Source organism: Aplidium turbinatum, chromosome 2, assembly GCF_918807975.1.
Source record: "Aplidium turbinatum chromosome 2, kaAplTurb1.1, whole genome shotgun sequence".
Classification (NCBI taxonomy): Eukaryota; Metazoa; Chordata; class Ascidiacea; order Aplousobranchia; family Polyclinidae; genus Aplidium; species Aplidium turbinatum.
This window is the reverse complement of record NC_137473.1, coordinates 35737009-35747694: the sequence shown is the minus strand read 5'-3', so window position 1 is coordinate 35747694 and position 10686 is coordinate 35737009.

Below are 10686 nucleotides of genomic sequence, written 5' to 3'. Positions count from 1 at the left end.
TTGATTAATGAAAAATTACTGTAGTAGCAGATAAACTAGAAACCATTATTACTTCAATTCATGAACAGTGCTATTCGGAACATCTAACTAAGCAATGAGCATGAATTTGTCTTATTGAGTATATGTACCAGGGATGTCTACAACTACAGGATTGGAAACTATTTTCAGTGCTATACATGACTACAGAAGAATTATTAAAATAAAACACTGTTTGTATCAACTAAACAATGTATAAAATTCAATTTTGCAATAACAATATAAAATATAGCCTTCACTCACATCAAAACTTATTTGATGAATTATATAGAAGTTTAAAACCACGAATCTAAAAAATCAAAAATAAACGAATGCAAAGATTCCTTGTCGTTCTGTAGCATTTTGCGTATTGCAAACCGGATCAGAAGTAAACGTGGAGTGTTCAACAATCAGTGAAATGTGTTGTCGTAGGCTTTTATAATAAACTTATTCACAGACCAACCCAGTACGAAATCAATACGTTTAAGATGTCATAAGAACTAAAACTAATACTCGGTTTTGAAATTATTTAGCAGCAAACAAAATACGACAAGATTGCAAAAATGGAATGCAAACACATCACATTAACAAACAAGGCAAGTGTATACTTTACGGTTTACGGCGGGTGCAACTTAATAGAACCGCCCTGTCCACCGCTAACACATTCTCTACTCTCTACCAAGGATGCCAGCGACAAATTTCCAATAAACTTAGATTGTGTGCTAAAAAAAACCCAGATGAGGCAAAAAAAACCCAGGTCCAGAAAATATGTAGTAAAGCGGTTAAAAAAACCTGCGTGCGCTTTCAGCACCATTTTTAAATCATTACACAGAAGCCTCAGAAAGCTACAAATAGTAACACGTAGCCTATATATATATAATTATACAATAAAAAAAACAATGAAAACTATCAATACTACAAAAAAGTGCTCAATGCTAAGCAAAAAAGCAAAGCAGAGCAAATTAAATCAAATATAGTAATTAATAACTATATTTGATTTAATTATACAATATACATGCTTATGTTGGTATGGTAGTTAATATATATGTAATATAACTATAGCCTATACAAAAACAAGAGCTTGGTAGGCCTATATGGGCTCACAGCAAAGATTTTGGTTCAAAATTACCTTTATGGTAAAGCGTCTAGCTAGCAAGGTTCAGTGCGTGTTTAACCAAAATTTCTAAAACTGACTAGACAAAACCAATAAGGTTAGTTTTGACTTTTGAACTAAACTTTTTGCTGTGTGAGTTGTAGACTGCGGCTGAGGAGAATCATCATGCCTGCTTACTGCTTGGTGTACAACTACGATAACTTGGTACTTAGCAATAAACCCTGCTTAGCCTTTCTCATTTGAACATAATGTTGAAAAGAATAACTCAAATTCACAATAAGTAAATGTTCAGTAACACAAATAGTTGTACTACTCCAATTTTTAGTCATCCACATTTTCATAAAGTTGGATCATTTCTTTAGCATCCTGTAGGCTACCTCACTGACTGCAGTAGCTGATGCAAAAAAACATTACCAGTAGGCTACCTTATCATTTTTGTGTTGCAGTGTGGACCATTTATCGAAGATCCCAGTGCCTTAATACCGTGCAAGCTCTGTACAAAGTTAAAAACCAAAAAAACCTAGATTTACCTAAATTTGAAATAAAAAAACTTAAAACCCAGATGTGGTCAAAAAAACCCAGATCTAGGTGGAAAAACCAAGGTCTGGCATCCTTGCTCTCTACCTATGTCTCTACTCACTAATTAAAATTAAAACGAATATAGGTCAGGCTCTAAGTGATGATAAGTGATACTTTTATATTACAATTGAAATTGAATTTCCTTAAAATAATACTTTCTAAACCGGTCAAAACTTGCAGCCATAAAAAGGGCCAAATAAGGCCAGATTTTCTGGCCTTATTTGCATCAACTTTTTTAGGCCAACTGTAATTTAAAAAGGCCAGTTTTCTGGAATTTGACCTAAAAAAAGGCCATCTGGCAACTCTGGTCGGGAGTCCAAGACTCGGGACCAATCAGAGCTTCCAAAAAAATAATTCTAATTTCTCTGCAAAAATATTTCTTCATATTTATTTGTTTTACAAATTAAATTTCTTTCTAGTTTCTTCACACGCAATATCGTACTATACAGTACATTACAAAAGTTGCATGCATTTTATGGCTACAGTGGAATTCAAAGTTCAATAACATAAATTTAAAGCTAGAACGCACTCATAAAACATTACTGCTGCTTGATAACAATTGAAAAGAAAAGTAGCACAGTGTGATGAAACAAGCACAACTAATACAGCTATCACTTGATAGTAGCCTACCTTTGACTACCAGAGATGATCACTGGATTGCATTTGGATCCTACAAATTCTATGAAATTTATCCGGATTTAGACCAAAAAAAAACAGTAGGCTAGGCTTATCAAGAGTGGATACAAAAGTTTTTGCTGCAAAACAACCATTCAAAATAGACTTGTGCAAGACATTGATTGATTGAATCTTTATCCTCATACTGGCAAAGCGTCATTGAAAGTTTAATCCTGGCTGTTTCGCATACTTGCAGAGCCTTTGAACCACTGACGCAGGCCCGAATGCCGAGATTGACATTGTGAAGTTTTCGGTACTACGGTAGTTAAGTCTTGTTGCCGGGGAATTATTCCATCTATTCGATGCCACTGAATGGAGAAATGTCTTTAACGTGCGTTCCTCAAAAGCAAACTTCCAGAGTCAAACTAGCGCCGTTTGATCCTGAAGCTTTTTCGTTGACAAAGTCACGCGCTAACCAATTGAGATATCGGGCGGATAATAAACCTACATTTTATTCACAATGGTGCCAGATTTTTTCTTCACGTGACGTGAAGTGAGCTATAGTTTCGATGTGCACCTGTAGCTATCCAATATCATGCCAAACACGTTTTTCTTACTAACAAGTGAACCATTTTAACCCATACGTCATTTGTTGTTGGAAACTCTTGTCTAAACCATATTATGTTTGCTGATGACATTTGCTGCATCTCGTCTAGTTTGTGTGGCTTACAAAATTTGTTAGATGTTTGCCACAAGTATGCTGTTGAACATGAAATTACTTTCAATTCTAAAAAGTCATTTGGTATGTTATTTTCGCCAAAAAACTTTTATGTTTCACGTGCTCCTCTGCTACATCTAGGGAAATCTGAAATTGTGTTCACAGACTTGTAACGCTTCTTGTTGGAGTGTAACGCTGCTGGGTTGAGGTGACTTAAACGCAACACTAGATTTGAGAATTCATCTTTATTGCGGCAATCGTTGCAGCGATCAGAGCGGATTCAGAAACGTCACTGACCTCCCGTGGCGAGAGCGTAGATCGAAAAGGGAAAGTTCATACCTAGTCTCTTAATTTATATGCGAAACAATATTCATCCGCGGGTTGCCAGGCGCAAAGCTAATAATAATTGAAACTTGAAAGGGCTAAACAGTAGAATTATGATAACGTTGGACTGCACTGCAGAATAATGGCTGGTGACGAATATAAGACAGCAGTCGGTACATACGTTGGCCCCAGTCAAAACGACGTTGAAACGTAGATGAAACGTCGTGAATGACGAATAATTAGGTGATGATGTAGTGAGTGAAATTGAATGCTGGGGCGCAACTGTAAAATCAGCCATGAGAGAAAAATATTTACAAGCGTTTTTAGAGAAAAAAATTAAGCATGTATACAAACAGGTAAGCGTCCATGGCTGTCCATGTCCTGACTCCGAAGAGATAGGACCTGACACCCATGGAAGCAAACCAGAATAGTAAAAAAATGTATGTAGCCTAACGGTGTGCGCGCGCGGTTGTGCGAGAGGGATGATCTAAAGTCATACTATTAGTTCGGGTATTTTGATGAGGGAGGACGAGACGACAGCAGTTGATTTGGAAGTTCGGTGACGTATATGATGAGCACGACAGCAGCTGATTTGAAAGTTCGGTGATGTATATGATGAGCACGACAGCCGCTGAGTTGTGAGTCCGTTGATATAGGACGAATATGACACGAAGGAGGCCAGCTTGTATAATTGCAAGCTGTGTGACATGCAGCCATTGCATGTCGAAAGTGGCGCAAAATAGCGGCACTGGTTGGGTTGACGTCGCGGTGTGCTTCTGACGCAGAGAAGGCTTGAATGATGAACGATGCAGCAATTGCACGTCCAAGGTGTGTCGCAGGAAGTTGCGGCAGACATGGGATTTACCATGTTGGAGTTGCGTCGCCGGCTGTGGATAGCCGTATTGAAATCATCTCCGTGGAGGCATCTCGAGGTTGAGGCATCTCATGTTGAGGAATGTGATGAGGGACTGTTCAACTCAGTGCAAGTCGTGGAGAACATGGGGTGCTGTGGTGCCATGTTGAAGTGGTCTCATCAGTGAGCTTGTCGTGTCATCATCGTGGTGCTGTATGGAAGTTCCTTGAAGTCTCGCATCAACCTCTCGCAGCAACCGTGTTGATAGGCAGGTCTGAAACAAAATTGATACAAAGTAGCGACCGCTAGAAAGTTACACATAAGCAGTTCAGACACATTAAAAAAAGCGATGCATGCGGGGATACAAGTAGTTGCAATATGTTGCATGGCAGTGCCATGGCGGCAGACGCCGGCTGATGATGGGACACATAATGAAAAAAGAATAGCGATACATGCAGGCATACAAGTTATTAAATTGGCAAGGCAATGCCGGCTGATGATAGGTAGGAAACGAGACAAGAAACTATGAGAGTCGCAGTAAGGTACTGAGTAGGCTCAGCACTCATCAAAAAAAACAAACACGAGCATAAAAAAATGTTGTAACGTCACATGACTGTAGAATGGAGAAATGGATGCAGTTTTGACGTCTTGTCCAGGACGTAAGCTACAGAATGGATGCAGTTTTGACGTCTTGCTCAGGACGGTAAATTGCTGTAGATTGGATGCAGTTTTGACGTCTTGCCCAGGACAGTAAATTGCTGTGATAAAAGTAGCGACAAGCGCAAGCTGAAACCGTGTGCGATGCTGTGATGTAGGCTACATACCGAGATACAATCGGTAGGCTGACAAGTGGGTTTGCAGCATGTGAAACAATACAGTAGGTGTATGGCGGTTGCTTATGTAAACACAGAAATATTTGCGCTGGCAGTTGACCAGCGCGCAATGAGACATCATGACGTAGTTAGTTGACATTGCAGTGGTTAGACTACGTCATGAAGGCGATAAACTTGATTATAAAGACACAGAAGTGGATCCATCACCCTTACATTGATGCAACGTCAGCAAACGTTGAAGCAATGTAAGTATGACGAATACCGTTGTGTGGGGAGTGACGCCACGAGAAACTGTAGAGAAACGAGGCATAGTGGGGAAATTAATGAGGAATAAGGGCGGCAATAAGCTACTTGCAATTAGTTAAAAAAATTTTATGCAGTGGTTTTATAGCAACAGTAAAGATAAGGTACCGTAGAAAAAAAATGGAAGTTATAAACGATGCATAAAGACTACCGTAGATAATTACATAAGGTTAAAAGTTTTAGCATGCAGTGGTTTGTATGGCAACCACAAGGTTAAGGTACCGTAGAAATAGAAGTTAGAAACTATGCATGTAGAGTACAGGAGATAATTACAAAAGTTAAAAAAAATTTGGCAAGCGGTGGTTTTTATGGCAACCACAAGGATAAGGTATCTAGGAATAGAAGTTAGAAACTATGCATGTAGACTACAGTTAGAGATAATTTCAAAAAGTTAAAAAATTTTTTGCAAAAACGTGGTACATTACCAGGTGGCGTGGATGTCTTTGTTGCAGGTCGTGAGTTCTAAAAATGTACTCGGGGTCACCATTGTAACGCTTCTTGTTGGAGTGTAACGCTGCTGGGTTGAGGTGACTTAAACGCAACACTAGATTTGAGAATTCATCTTTATTGCGGCAATCGTTGCAGGGATCAGAGCGGATTCAGAAACGTCACTGACCTCCCGTGGCGAGAGCGTAGATCGAAAAGGGAAAGTTCATACCTAGTCTCTTAATTTATATGCGAAACAATATTCATCCGCGGGTTGCCAGGCGCAAAGCTAATAATAATTGAAACTTGAAAGGGCTAAACAGTAGAATTATGATAACGTTGGACTGCACTGCAGAATAATGGCTGGTGATGAATATAAGACAGCAGTCGGTACAGACTCTGTAAAATACCTGGGTGTATTTATTGAGAGTTCTCTCTCAGATGAAAAAGATATTTCAAGGCAGGTACGCTCTCAGTACTGTGCTGCAAACAATGCAAAATCTTTTTTTTTTTTTTGCAAAATCTCATTTCGCTAAATGCTCACTCGCTGTAAAAAACATTGTATTTCGCTCTTTGGTCACAGCGGTAAACCATAATCTCTTTGTGGGAAAATTGTAACGTAAGATTCCCGAATCCGTTCGTCTGAATGTAATGACCGAAAAAACAAATAGTCTTTTGAAACGTCTTTTCAAAAAGTGTATTCCTGTAAAATTAGCCCGCAGCTATCGAAATCGAGATGCAACGCCGTACACCTCTAAAAAACTGTCACTACAGAACAAACTACTTAGATAAAAGACGGAAAATTTGTCCAGCTAGCAAGCACCAAGCAAACAGTTAAACTTGCGACCAACTTCCAACAAACAATTTTACGAATGACTAGAATAATTTGCGATATCTCAAATGCACGCAGACAGTAACTGTGACGCAATAATGAAAGACAATTATGAAGTCATTCAAACAGGTGTTCAAGCGGCTAATGCAATATTTCATCAGGTCTTACGACCGATGGTGCAATATTTGGACATTTTCTAGCAATTTCCATGACGTAAGATGCCAGCTAGGTTAAGTAGACCATAACGGTTTTATATGACGTTTGATTTGGTGAATAATTGTCGGGAACACTCTTATTGTATGTCCTTTTACGCATCCCAGTTGTGGAACAAGTTTAGATCTTCTAGTATAAAACGATTACGTGTTGCTTACAATGATTCTTTTAGAATATTGCACAACTTGCCTCGTTATGTCGGTAGGCACTTTTACGTACTGCACTGCCCGAAGAGGCAACCGCAACCATGCGTATTGTATATGACATTACTGGTGTTTTAGTCACAACTTTTCTCATAAACTCCATTGTTTGCAGTCACTACGATTCTTCTTGCACTCAGTTCAGTTGAAGAAGAAAAAATAGTATTAGCAGAGGGTGGGAATCGAACCCATGCAATCGAAATTATTACTCCTCTGCCCTAACCATTAGGCAATGTTGGTTGTGGCGATGCATGCAGTTAAATTTCTTTGTATCAAAATCTTTCGATAAAGACGACCAGTTAATCACGTGTTGAGTCATGTCACGCATGATAGCGCTACCAACGTCAGCGATGTCGTATGTCACACATGGTTGCGGTTACCTTTTCGGGCAGTGCAATACGTAAAAGTGTCTACCCGTTATGTCAGTGCCCGTGAATATCAAGTAATGTATAATATAACAACATTTGATGCGTTATTGAGGAAAAACATGTTTTCGTTTATCAACCGTTGCATTCACTCCTCAAATCGCTTTATATCAGACCTGATGTCATCTGATTGTTTTTATCGTTCTGAATGCTTTCAATTCTTCCAACGCTCATTGTATGTAAATTTGTAACAGTAGGCTAGATAGCCCATTTAGTGAGCTTTTAAACCGACGGCATCCAAAGTGGCTCTCTGTGACCTTTGTGCATTTGCAGTTTGTGTATTATTTTGTTGTTTTTGTTGTGGATATAGACAACTTTGTCTGACGCAAAGAAATAATAATAATAATAATTTCCTACAAATTTTGTATTTTTCCATCTGAACTGCTCTAAGTAGAAAAAAGGTAACAGAAAATAAAACTTTGAAATGCGATAATTCGTAATCTCTTGTTATTTCGTTATTCTATCATGCATTCATTTTGTTATAGACCTAAGTTGCAACATTAAGTTCGGTTATACCATAGTTATACAAACACCTTCTGATAACTAAAAATTATAATTCGAGTAACATTTGTGTCAGTTTAATGGAGTTGGATAGTCAAATTAGTTAGAATGTCCGTCAGGCAGACAGAATTTCATTAGACAGCCAATTAACATTTAAAATCTTCAATAAAACCATCCCTATCAAGAAAATGAAATACTAACTGTTAATTCCACTATAAACTAAAAATAAGCAAACTTATGTTCAAATTTTATAATATAACAAACTACGGTACGGTAACGGAAAACTTTAAAACTTTCTTTGCACATGTATCAGCTATTCATTCGTATAACACCCAAAGCTCAAGCTCCAATTCGCTTTATACTAAACAGCAGTGATGTACGGTACGTATAGGCCTACGCCGCAAATTCTACGCCGTAGACTTGCGGCGTAGCCTTTTTTGTTTACGCTAACGCTTGCGGCCACATTTTTTGGATAGTTGTCGTTTCAAGCTACGCCGTAAAGTTTTCGCGGTTTTTTAGCGCATAGCGTCAACGCATACTTTTTAATGTCTTAGCTGTTGTTTGCAATTTTTTTTTATCAAACTTTCCAAATTTTGAATAAGTTGAAAGAATGTTTACAATGGGCAAAGACATATTGAAACCAAAACGCAGCAAAATGTCAGATGAACACTTTCAGATGCTTGTGTTTCTTCGTGGAAATTCAAAATAAAACTTGTTTGTTTCGAGTGGTTTATACCGTGTGAATGTTTGGCACCTAGCAAACAAAATTAGTTTACGCTAGTGTAGGCTATGCGCTAACGCTGACGCCGCCAACTTTTTTTACAAGTTACGTTGACGCATATGGCGTATGGTTTTTCGAACGTTTACGTTTATACTGGTAGGCACTTTAACTTCACCCATTCGTAGAAAAAGCGTACTCGCGATTCAGCTGATTTCAGTCATGTGACTCGACACGAGATATTCTGATCGAAAAATTTTGATACAAAGAAATTTAACTGAATGCTTCGCCACAACCATTGTTGCCTAATGGTTAGGGCAGAGGAGCAGTAATTTCGATTTCGTGGGTTTGATTCCCACCCTCTGCTAATACTATTTTTTCTTCTGCAACTGAACTGAGTGCAAGAAGGATCTTATAATGACTGCAATCAATGGAGTTTATAAGGAAAATTGTGACTAAAACACAAAGCAATTTCACATTGAAAAGCAGGCACTCTTCGACGAGTGGGTAATGTTAAAGTGCCTACCGTTTATACTGACGGTGTCAATATTTTTTGTAGGCTATGCGCGTACAATACCCAATTATTTCAAAAAAGTTTAAAATGCATGGGAATCAATGGTATGGGACAGTTTACCCCAAAATATGAAGAAAAAAAAAAACATGAAAAAAGGCTACAGATTTTTCAGTAAAATGTGCAAAAAACACTTCTTCAATAATCAAGAGCTATAGAAACGACATCCACTACATCACTTTATGTCCATTGTTATTATTTTGTGTATTTCTTGCGTCTGTAGCCTATCTGTATTTGTTTTGTTTTTTTCTGTTCTTCCTTTCTTCTTTTTTGTGTCAATTTGCTATTAAAAAACGCAATAAGTTACTTTCTTTCGTATAACTGTTTGAATGAGAGAGTGCAGACTCAACGACCTCCTACGCCTTCAGGGCTACGGTCTTTCGCACTCTCTCATTGGATGCACACTGTACGTTTCGCATCCAAACAAAAATAAAATGACCATCCATCCATCCATCCTTACACATGAAATATATGTAACCACATTGGTGACCCCGACGTGATTAGTGTCAATTAACCCGAAGAATAAGTGCATTATTGACGAAACCACGAAACAACGTCACGCACTGCAACATTTACGCAAGTAAGCTAGTATCGCACCCATATCACTGACAAAGTAGGCTACTACGAGTTTTCACTTTCAGCAATATTGGACAAGTTTCCCGAGTTGACAGCACCACGTAGCATAGCCTACCAATGAATATGCAACACGCGTTCCGGACTTCCGGTGAAGCACAAAATTGTGACGTCGGGATGTTCATGCTTTGCGAAGTGTCGACCGTTAGGCCTACCGCCGGAAAAGTACAATTGGGTGAAGTCATAAATCAAGAAATAGATTACAGATGGAATACTGGAGGTAAGCGAATCAAACTATAGCAGTGCACTTCACCTCGTTGCTAAACCAGCCGGTAGCGCTGATCCTCACAGATTATACTGTGATCTACGCAATTTAACTAGGCAAACTGTCCCAGATCGCTACCCTATTCCAAAACTAGAATATCTACTTCACCGTCTTGGAGGTTGACAGTATTTTTCTAAATTAGACTTTTCCAAGGGTTACTAGCAGATCCCAATGGACGCATGCTAATCAGCTTGAATTTCTGTTCGCAGGTGGGTTTTCAGTTTGCTGCAAAACAATGAAAAGGTTTCGATTTCAGTAATGTTTATGGGGAGATCGTTCCAGACTTTAACTCCATTGTATTGGATGGATTTCGGGTTAACTTTTTGGAGTAGGAAAGGAAGAAAAAAATCATTTGCTGCTTCTAGTTGATATGTGATGCAAGTTGCTGTTAAGTTGAAATAGTGAAATTTTGTGTTTCAGTTAAAACATGCATTTGCCAGTTTTGATGGTATAAATATTATTATTAATTGTGAAAAACTGTCAACATTGTATTGTGGTTCATGCTTAGTAATCATTTGTATGAATTTGTTGCAGTTTGTATACAATAG